This window comes from Pseudophryne corroboree, unplaced genomic scaffold, assembly GCF_028390025.1.
Source record: "Pseudophryne corroboree isolate aPseCor3 unplaced genomic scaffold, aPseCor3.hap2 scaffold_388, whole genome shotgun sequence".
Lineage (NCBI taxonomy): Eukaryota > Metazoa > Chordata > Amphibia > Anura > Myobatrachidae > Pseudophryne > Pseudophryne corroboree.
Genome location: NW_026970033.1, coordinates 494,279 through 504,211, shown reverse-complemented (window position 1 = coordinate 504,211; position 9,933 = coordinate 494,279).

Here is a 9,933-nt window from a genome sequence, read left to right as displayed (position 1 = left end):
CATCTACACGTTATAGCCCTGCATTTTCCAATGCCTATCTCTTTGCAAAAGAGAGATATCGGCAAGGAAAAGCTGTATTGTACCTTTGCATTTTTCTCCCAAACGAAAGACACTAGAATGAAAATGTTAAAGCCTACTGTTAGTGCTTCATCTACACGTTATAGCCCTGAATTTTCCAATGCCTATCTCTTTGCAAAAGAGAGATATCGGCAAGGAAAAGCTGTATTGTACCTTTGCATTTTTCTCCCAAACGAAAGACACTAGAATGAAAATTTTAAAGCCTCCTGTTAGTGCTTCATCTACACGTTATAGCCCTGAATTTTCCAATGCCTAGCTCTTTGCAAAAGAGAGATATCGGCAAGGAAAAGCTGTATTGTACCTTTGCATTTTTCTCCCAAACGAAAGACACTAGAATGAAAATTTTAAAGCCTCCTGGTAGTGCTTCATCTACACGTTATAGCCCTGAATTTTCCAATGCCTATCTCTTTGCAAAAGAGAGATATCGGCAAGGAAAAGCTGTATTGTACCTTTGCATTTTTCTCCCAAACGAAGGACACTAGAATGAAAATTTTAAAGCCTCCTATTAGTGCTTCATCTACACGTTATAGCCCTGAATTTTCCAATGCCTATCTCTTTGCAAAAGAGAGATATCGGCAAGGAAAAGCTGTATTGTACCTTTGCATTTTTCTCCCAAACGAAGTACACTAGAATGAAAATTTTAAAGCCTCCTGTTAGTGCTTCATCTACACGTTATAGCCCTGAATTTTCCAATGCCTATCTCTTTGCAAAAGAGAGATATCGGCAAGGAAAAGCTGTATTGTACCTTTGCATTTTTCTCCCAAACGAAGTACACTAGAATGAAAATTTTAAAGCCTCCTGTTAGTGCTTCATCTACACGTTATAGCCCTGCATTTTCCAATGCCTATCTCTTTGCAAAAGAGAGATATCGGCAAGGAAAAGCTGCATTGTACTTTTGCATTTTTCTCCCAAACGAAAGACACTAGAATGAAAATTTTAAAGCCTCCTGTTAGTGCTTCATCTAGACGTTATAGCCCTGAATTTTCCAATGCCTAGCTCTTTGCAAAAGAGAGATATTGGCAAGGAAAAGCTGTATTGTACCTTTGCATTTTTCTCCCAAACGAAAGACACTAGAATGAAAATTTTAAAGCCTCCTGTTAGTGCTTCATCTACACGATATAGCCCTGAATTTTCCAATGCCTATCTCTTTGCAAAAGAGAGATATCGGCAAGGAAAAGCTGTATTGTACCTTTGCATTTTTCTCCCAAACGACGGACACTAGAATGAAAATTTTAAAGCCTCCTGTTAGTGCTTCATCTACACGTTATAGCCCTGAATTTTCCAATGCCTATTTCTTTGCAAAAGAGAGATATCGGCAAGGAAAAGCTGTATTGTACCTTTGCATTTTTCTCCCAAACGAAAGACACTAGAATGAAAATTTTAAAGCCTACTGTTAGTGCTTCATCTACACGTTATAGCCCTGAATTTTCCAATGCCTAGCTCTTTGCAAAAGAGAGATATCGGCAAGGAAAAGCTGTATTGTACCTTTGCATTTTTCTCCCAAACGAAAGACACTAGAATGAAAATTTTAAAGCCTCCTGTTAGTGCTTCATCTACACGTTATAGCCCTGAATTTTCCAATGCCTATCTCTTTGCAAAAGAGAGATATCGGCAAGGAAAAGCTGTATTGTACCTTTGTTTTTTTCTCCCAAACGAAAGACACTAGAATGAAAATTTTAAAGCCTCCTATTAGTGCTTCATCTACACGTTATAGCCCTGAATTTTCCAATGCCTATCTCTTTGCAAAAGAGAGATATCGGCAAGGAAAAGCTGCATTGTACTTTTGCATTTTTCTCCCAAACGAAAGACACTAGAATGAAAATTTTAAAGCCTCCTGTTAGTGCTTCATCTACACGTTATAGCCCTGAATTTTCCAATGCCTAGCTCTTTGCAAAAGAGAGATATTGGCAAGGAAAAGCTGTATTGTACCTTTGCATTTTTCTCCCAAACGAAAGACACTAGAATGAAAATTTAAAAGCCTCCTGTTAGTGCTTCATGTACGCGGTATAGCCCTGAATTTTCCAATGCCTAGCTCTTTGCAAAAGATAGATATCGGCAAGGAAAAGCTGTATTGTACCTTTGCATTTTTCTCCCAAACGAAAGACACTAGAATGAAAATTTTAAAGCCTCCTGTTAGTGCTTCATCTACACGTTATAGCCCTGAATTTTCCAATGCCTATCTCTTTGCAAAAGAGAGATATCGGCAAGGAAATGCTGTATTGTACCTTTGCATTTTTCTCCCAAACGAAAGACACTAGAATGAAAATTTTAAAGTCTACTGTTAGTGCTTCATCTACACGTTATAGCCCTGAATTTTCCAATGCCTAGCTCTTTGCAAAAGAGAGATATTGGCAAGGAAAAGCTGTATTGTACCTTTGCATTTTTCTCCCAAACGAAAGACACTAGAATGAAAATTTTAAAGCCTCCTGTTAGTGCTTCATCTACACGTTATAGCCCTGAATTTTCCAATGCCTATCTCTTTGCAAAAGAGAGATATCGGCAAGGAAAAACTGTATTGTACCTTTGCATTTTTCTCCCAAACGAAAGACACTAGAATGAAAATTTTAAAGCCTCCTGTTAGTGCTTCATCTACACGTTATAGCCCTGAATTTTCCAATGCCTATCTCTTTGCAAAAGAGAGATATCGGCAAGGAAAAGCTGTATTGTACCTTTGCATTTTTCTCCCAAACGAAGGACACTAGAATGAAAATTTTAAAGCCTCCTATTAGTGCTTCATCTACACGTTATAGCCCTGAATTTTCCAATGCCTATCTCTTTGCAAAAGAGAGATATCGGCAAGGAAAAGCTGTATTGTACCTTTGCATTTTTCTCCCAAACGAAGTACACTAGAATGAAAATGTTAAAGCCCCCTGTTAGTGCTTCATCTACACGTTATAGCCCTGAATTTTCCAATGCCTATCTCTTTGCAAAAGAGAGATATCGGCAAGGAAAAGCTGTATTGTACCTTTGCATTTTTCTCCCAAACGAAAGACACTAGAATGAAAATTTTAAAGCCTCCTGTTAGTGCTTCATCTACACGTTATAGCCCTGAATTTTCCAATGCCTATCTCTTTGCAAAAGAGAGATATCGGCAAGGAAATGCTGTATTGTACCTTTGCATTTTTCTCCCAAACGAAAGACACTAGAATGAAAATTTTAAAGCCTCCTGTTAGTGCTTCATCTACACGTTATAGCCCTGCATTTTCCAATGCCTATCTCTTTGCAAAAGAGAGATATCGGCAAGGAAAAGCTGCATTGTACTTTTGCATTTTTCTCCCAAACGAAAGACACTAGAATGAAAATTTTAAAGCCTCCTGTTAGTGCTTCATCTACACGTTATAGCCCTGAATTTTCCAATGCCTAGCTCTTTGCAAAAGAGAGATATTGGCAAGGAAAAGCTGTATTGTACCTTTGCATTTTTCTCCCAAACGAAAGACACTAGAATGAAAATTTTAAAGCCTACTGTTAGTGCTTCATCTACACGTTATAGCCCTGAATTTTCCAATGCCTAGCTCTTTGCAAAAGAGAGATATCGGCAAGGAAAAGCTGTATTGTACCTTTGCATTTTTCTCCCAAACGAAAGACACTAGAATGAAAATTTTAAAGCCTCCTGTTAGTGCTTCATCTACACGTTATAGCCCTGAATTTTCCAATGCCTATCTCTTTGCAAAAGAGAGATATCGGCAAGGAAAAGCTGTATTGTACCTTTGCTTTTTTCTCCCAAACGAAAGACACTAGAATGGAAATTTTAAAGCCTTCTATTAGTGCTTCATCTACACGTTATAGCCCTGAATTTTCCAATGCCTATCTCTTTGCAAAAGAGAGATATCGGCAAGGAAAAGCTGCATTGTACTTTTGCATTTTTCTCCCAAACGAAAGACACTAGAATGAAAATTTTAAAGCCTCCTGTTAGTGCTTCATCTACACGTTATAGCCCTGAATTTTCCAATGCCTAGCTCTTTGCAAAAGAGAGATATTGGCAAGGAAAAGCTGTATTGTACCTTTGCATTTTTCTCCCAAACGAAAGACACTAGAATGAAAATTTAAAAGCCTCCTGTTAGTGCTTCATCTACACGGTATAGCCCTGAATTTTCCAATGCCTAGCTCTTTGCAAAAGAGAGATATCGGCAAGGAAAAGCTGTATTGTACCTTTGCATTTTTCTCCCAAACGAAAGACACTAGAATGAAAATTTTAAAGCCTCCTGTTAGTGCTTCATCTACACGTTATAGCCCTGAATTTTCCAATGCCTATCTCTTTGCAAAAGAGAGATATCGGCAAGGAAATGCTGTATTGTACCTTTGCATTTTTCTCCCAAACGAAAGACACTAGAATGAAAATTTTAAAGCCTCCTGTTAGTGCTTCATCTACACGTTATAGCCCTGCATTTTCCAATGCCTATCTCTTTGCAAAAGAGAGATATCGGCAAGGAAAAGCTGCATTGTACTTTTGCATTTTTCTCCCAAACGAAAGACACTAGAATGAAAATTTTAAAGCCTCCTGTTAGTGCTTCATCTACACGTTATTGCCCTGAATTTTCCAATGCCTAGCTCTTTGCAAAAGAGAGATATTGGCAAGGAAAAGCTGTATTGTACCTTTGCATTTTTCTCCCAAACGAAAGACACTAGAATGAAAATTTTAAAGCCTCCTGTTAGTGCTTCATCTACACGTTATAGCCCTGAATTTTCCAATGCCTATCTCTTTGCAAAAGAGAGATATCGGCAAGGAAAAACTGTATTGTACCTTTGCATTTTTCTCCCAAACGAAAGACACTAAAATGAAAATTTTAAAGCCTCCTGTTAGTGCTTCATCTACACGTTATAGCCCTGAATTTTCCAATGCCTATCTCTTTGCAAAAGAGAGATATCGGCAAGGAAAAGCTGTATTGTACCTTTGCATTTTTCTCCCAAACGAAGGACACTAGAATGAAAATTTAAAAGCCTCCTGTTAGTGCTTCATCTACACGGTATAGCCCTGAATTTTCCAATGCCTATCTCTTTGCAAAAGAGAGATATCGGCAAGGAAAAGCTGTATTGTACCTTTGCATTTTTCTCCCAAACGAAAGACACTAGAATGAAAATTTTAAAGCCTCCTGTTAGTGCTTCATCTACACGTTATAGCCCTGAATTTTCCAATGCCTAGCTCTTTGCAAAAGAGAGATATTGTGCTTCCTAGCTGTTTTTTATAAAATCACTTAATTAAATCTAACTCTGATTACGTCAGAGAAGGCCAGGTACCCTACACCATAAGAGGGGGTTTGAAATTTTGACTTGTCTACTTAAAGATCACCAAAATCTGATGACAAGGTCAATTACATCCCTGGGTGGGATTGAACCTCCAACCTTTTGGTTAATAGCCCATGTAAGTGCAAGAAATCCTGAAGCACTCACTCATCATGGGAAAGTACCAATGTGTATCTTGATTATTGACTTTTTAAAGTTTTTCTAGGAAACGTTCTAGATGAATGATTATTAGCCTTTGTCAGTATTGACTTTTGCAAGGTGTCTCTGTGGCGCAATCAGTTAGTGTGTAAGGCTATTAACCAAAAGGTTGGTGGTTCAATCCCACCCAGGGACTTAATTGACCTTGTTATCAGATTTTGGTGATCTTTAAGTAGACAAGTCAAAATTTCAAACCCACTGTTATGGTGTAGGGTACCTGGCCTTCTCTGATGTTTAGATTTGATTCAGTGATTTTATAAAAACAGCTAGGAAGCACAATTTAGCAGTAGGTTGCAGAGAAAAAGAAATATGCTGGCAGAAAAATCCAATTGAGTGATTAAACAGCTCTTCATTTTCTGGCTTTATTTTTATACTAACAAATTTGTTCTCTGAAAAGTGTCCACAAAGCCAAGTCTCTGATTAACACCTTTGTAGGGATGGTTTTTCACCTATTACTAAATTAAACTTGCTTCATTGGAAAGGCAGCAAGATGCATCCTCATTTCAATGTCTACTGAAATAATACAGGTTGACACCAGGAAACATTAACGCCACTGCATCCTTGCTGCTTTCGCATGTGGAAGTCTGTTTAATGTGAAAACAAGGTGATATCTAATTAGCACACAGGTAAGGAATTAAGAAAATCTTTATTTAAGGGTGAAGATGTTTCTCACAAAATCGTTGCCCCAATGCATCATTGAAATTCAAGCTGGAAAGATGATTTTAATATATCACTTGTACATTTTGCATTGCTCTTCTGGTGACAATGTAGTTTGTTTTGTCAATTACCATTTTAATAATAGGGTAAAGAAAATTAATTGGATTTTTGAAAGAAAACAATACTGTCAATATACTATTAAAACAAATTAAAATGGTAAAAGTTATTGTACTTTAAGTAAAAATAAAAGAGCAAAAATATCAATCCCAGTTTTTGATTACTTTAATTAACAAAAAAAATGCACATAGCAGAGGATAGTTTCGATCAATCAACCTCTGGGTTATGGGCCCAGCATGCTTCCATTGCACTACTCTGCTGCTCATGGAAGTGTAAGAGATCCTGAAGACTAAATTGATTAAAGGCCTAAAAGTACTGGACTATAAGGAAAGACTTACTAGGCTGAATATTTATACACTAGAAAAGAGGTGCCTAAGAGGAGATATTATTAATATCTTCAAATATGTAAAGATACATAACAAAGAGTTATCAGAGGAATTATTTATTAAACGAACACGTGGTCACTCGCTGCGACTGGAGGAAAGTTCAGAACGCAATGGAGGAAAGGTTTCTTCACTGTTAGGGCAATCAGGATGTGGAATTCCCTGCCAGGGAAGGTGGTAATGGCGGACTCTGTAATTGGATTTAAAAAAGGAATGGATACATTTCTGAATGAAAAAGCTATCCAAGGTTATAATACTTAAAATATCAACATGGTTAATCCGGGGGTAACATGAGTTATAGTAGCTAACTAGTCATAAAACATTATTCAGCAAGTATGTAGAATCATCACAACTTAAAACAGGTTGAACACGATGGGCAATTTGCCTCTATTCAACCTCAAAAACTATGTTACTATATTACTATGTTATTGTAGTATACAGAACACCACAATGCAATGAGCAGTGATAGTGAGCACTGATGAGGATACTAGAACTGACACTGAGCAGCAAGATGCAGCACTGGACTATTAGTAATGTACTGTAGTATGCTGAGCACCACAATGCAGCACAAGACAATGAGCAGTGATACTGAGCACTGATGAGGATACTACTGAGAACTGACACTGAGCAGGAGAGACACACTACTAGTATTACTGAGCAGCAATAAGTAACCACTGATACTGAGCACTGATATTGAGATTTCCACTGAGAGAACATAGCCACGTCCTCTCCGCTCTCTCTTCAATGCACGAGTAAAAATGGCAGCAACGCGCAGCTCTTTATATGGAATCCGAATCTCGCGAGAATCCGACAGCGGGATGATGACATTTTCCCTTGTTCAGGTTTTCCGAGTCAGGCGGGAACAACCGAGCCTGCCTCGGACCAGTGTAAACAACGTGGAGTTCGTGGGGAATTCGGTTCTCGGAGAACCGAACCCGCTCCTCTCTACCTTATACCCATCAATTTTTTTATTTTCAATCTAAGCCCCTGCAGTTTTCTGTAAGCATCTGCTTCGCTATGATGATCAACAAGTCACAAGGGCAAACACTCAGGGTTTGAGGCGTAGATCTTAGGACCAGCTGCTACAAGCATGGCAGAGGTGTCACTATCACTGGTGACACCCAGAGAGGTGGCGAGGGAGATTGTAATGCAGTGCGCGCAGATAAGCAGCGCAATGGTATAAAGGAGGCATGGTTTCATAGGTAGGGGCGTGGCCTGGTGGCCTGAATCTACATTTTGTTGCTCCGGGTGTCCCGGGGGTTGGGGGCTGCACCCGGGGACTAGTGTGTGAGCGGTGCTGGCTCCTGCACAGTGACAGGGCATGGCCACCCAGCATGACGCCTCCCTTCTTGACCATGCTGTAATTGCAGTCGCACTGCAGTTCAGCGTGATCATAAAAAATGGTGTAGGCTCCTGCTGGTGCAGACTGTATGTGCGCGCAGGAAGCCGCCACCATTTTTGTGATCACAGCGGCTGAATGTGATGTCATACAGCCGCTGTGACCACGCCCCCTGTGTCTCCTCCGTTGCAGACCCCATTTTGAAGCCTTGCCCCCGCACCGCTCCATCCCTGACTTGGAAATGGAGTGTTGCTGACCCACCTCTCCCCCCCTTCCCCGCCCCGATTGACAGGCAGAGGCGATCACATTCTCTGCGGGGTGCCGCAGAAAATGCAGGCACATGCGTATGCTCTTAGCAATTTTTGCAGTTGGATCGCTTATTGCGATTGCAATCCAACCTGAATCAGGCCCTATTACCTATCACAATGCGCTGCGGGCAGTACAAAATTGGGTTAATATAGGAGAAAAACCCCCAGACCTGTGCTCCTTAACTGTACCTGGTGGCTAGTGGAGCGGCTGCCCAGTAATCAGTGTCCACCGCAGTGCGCACACGGCCCACCCCCTACGGCCTCGCTCCCCTTCATCAGCGGCCTCGTGATCCGGAAGGGTGGTGTGTGTGTGACTGACCTTAGGATGAAACCGGAGCCTCCGCTGCAGTGACCCAGCAACCAGGGCACGGGAGTATACAGCGCCGCTGGGAGTGATGAAGCTGCAGTAAAGATGTCTATTAGACCTAGCCTGCTGCAGCCCTTGTAGATTCTCATAAAACAAGTTCTTCTTTTCTTGTCAAAATTAATAGCTAAGAATAGGCTGCCTGAGGCAGGCCCCTGTTAATTGGCCTGCTACTGAAGGCACCAACTACAAACTGAGCTCCCTGTTCATGGAAGCGGGGTTATAGAGGAGAATGCACTGAGCTTCTTGGGAACAGTCAAAAGCTTTGAGCCGGTTGGTGCCTCAGATCAAGATCCTACTCTACACCCCAATGTGAATCCTTGTGGAGTCCAGTGTACCCCACAGAAGAAATTAATGTGTCACACCCATTGGCAGCAACCTTAGAATAGCTGCTGACGGGCACAATTGAGAAAGGAAGGGGGGGGGGGACATTTGAATCCAGCACATAGATGCAATTCAAATATGTAATTTGTACCTTCCTATTTTAAAATATAATGGATGAACCTCACCCTGTGAGAACAATCTTCATGATCAAGAGATCTAATATGTAAAATAAGTATGAGTTGGGATAGGGCTGGGGAGGGTGGCAGCTCGGGCAGCCCCTCCCCCGTCAAGTTAAGGAGATTCAACTGAGGAAGCACAAGGGAACTCTCGTCTGGGGACAACAACTGCAGGGAGACCACATCTTTTCAGATGAACATGGGAGGGCGGAAGGCTGCCTAATACTGAAGCACCATCAAATATCAAACCATATCCAACAACTAGTACAAGCATTCCTGGGGGAAGGTCTGCAGCAGACGGATTTGCATACGGTGATGTCATCCAAGCAGTGGGCCAAAGTTGGCTGGAACCCTCATCTGCATATAAAAAGAGAAAAGGGGCATGCAGGGCATGGCGGCCTTTTGCAGTGCTTGGATGACCCCTAGTTCGCATTAAACACCCCCACCCTCCTTTGGTGTGGGGCTCATGTTGGCCATGCCCCATCCCCTGAAGCATTCATGCTGATTTCTTGCAGCAGCTGGGCACTGTAACAGCTCCAGAGCTGCTCTGTAAGGCAAGTAAAAGGGTGTGGGCCCTGCAGCACCACCTGTAGTTCGCATTGTGCGTTGGAAGGCACAAAGTAAGCAGACGGGAGGAGAAGTCAGGATAGTACACAAGGGCATCCTTTTCTCTTAGTCCGTAGAGGATGCTGGGGTCACATTAAGAACCATGGGGTATAGACGGGATCCGCAAGAGACATGGGCACTT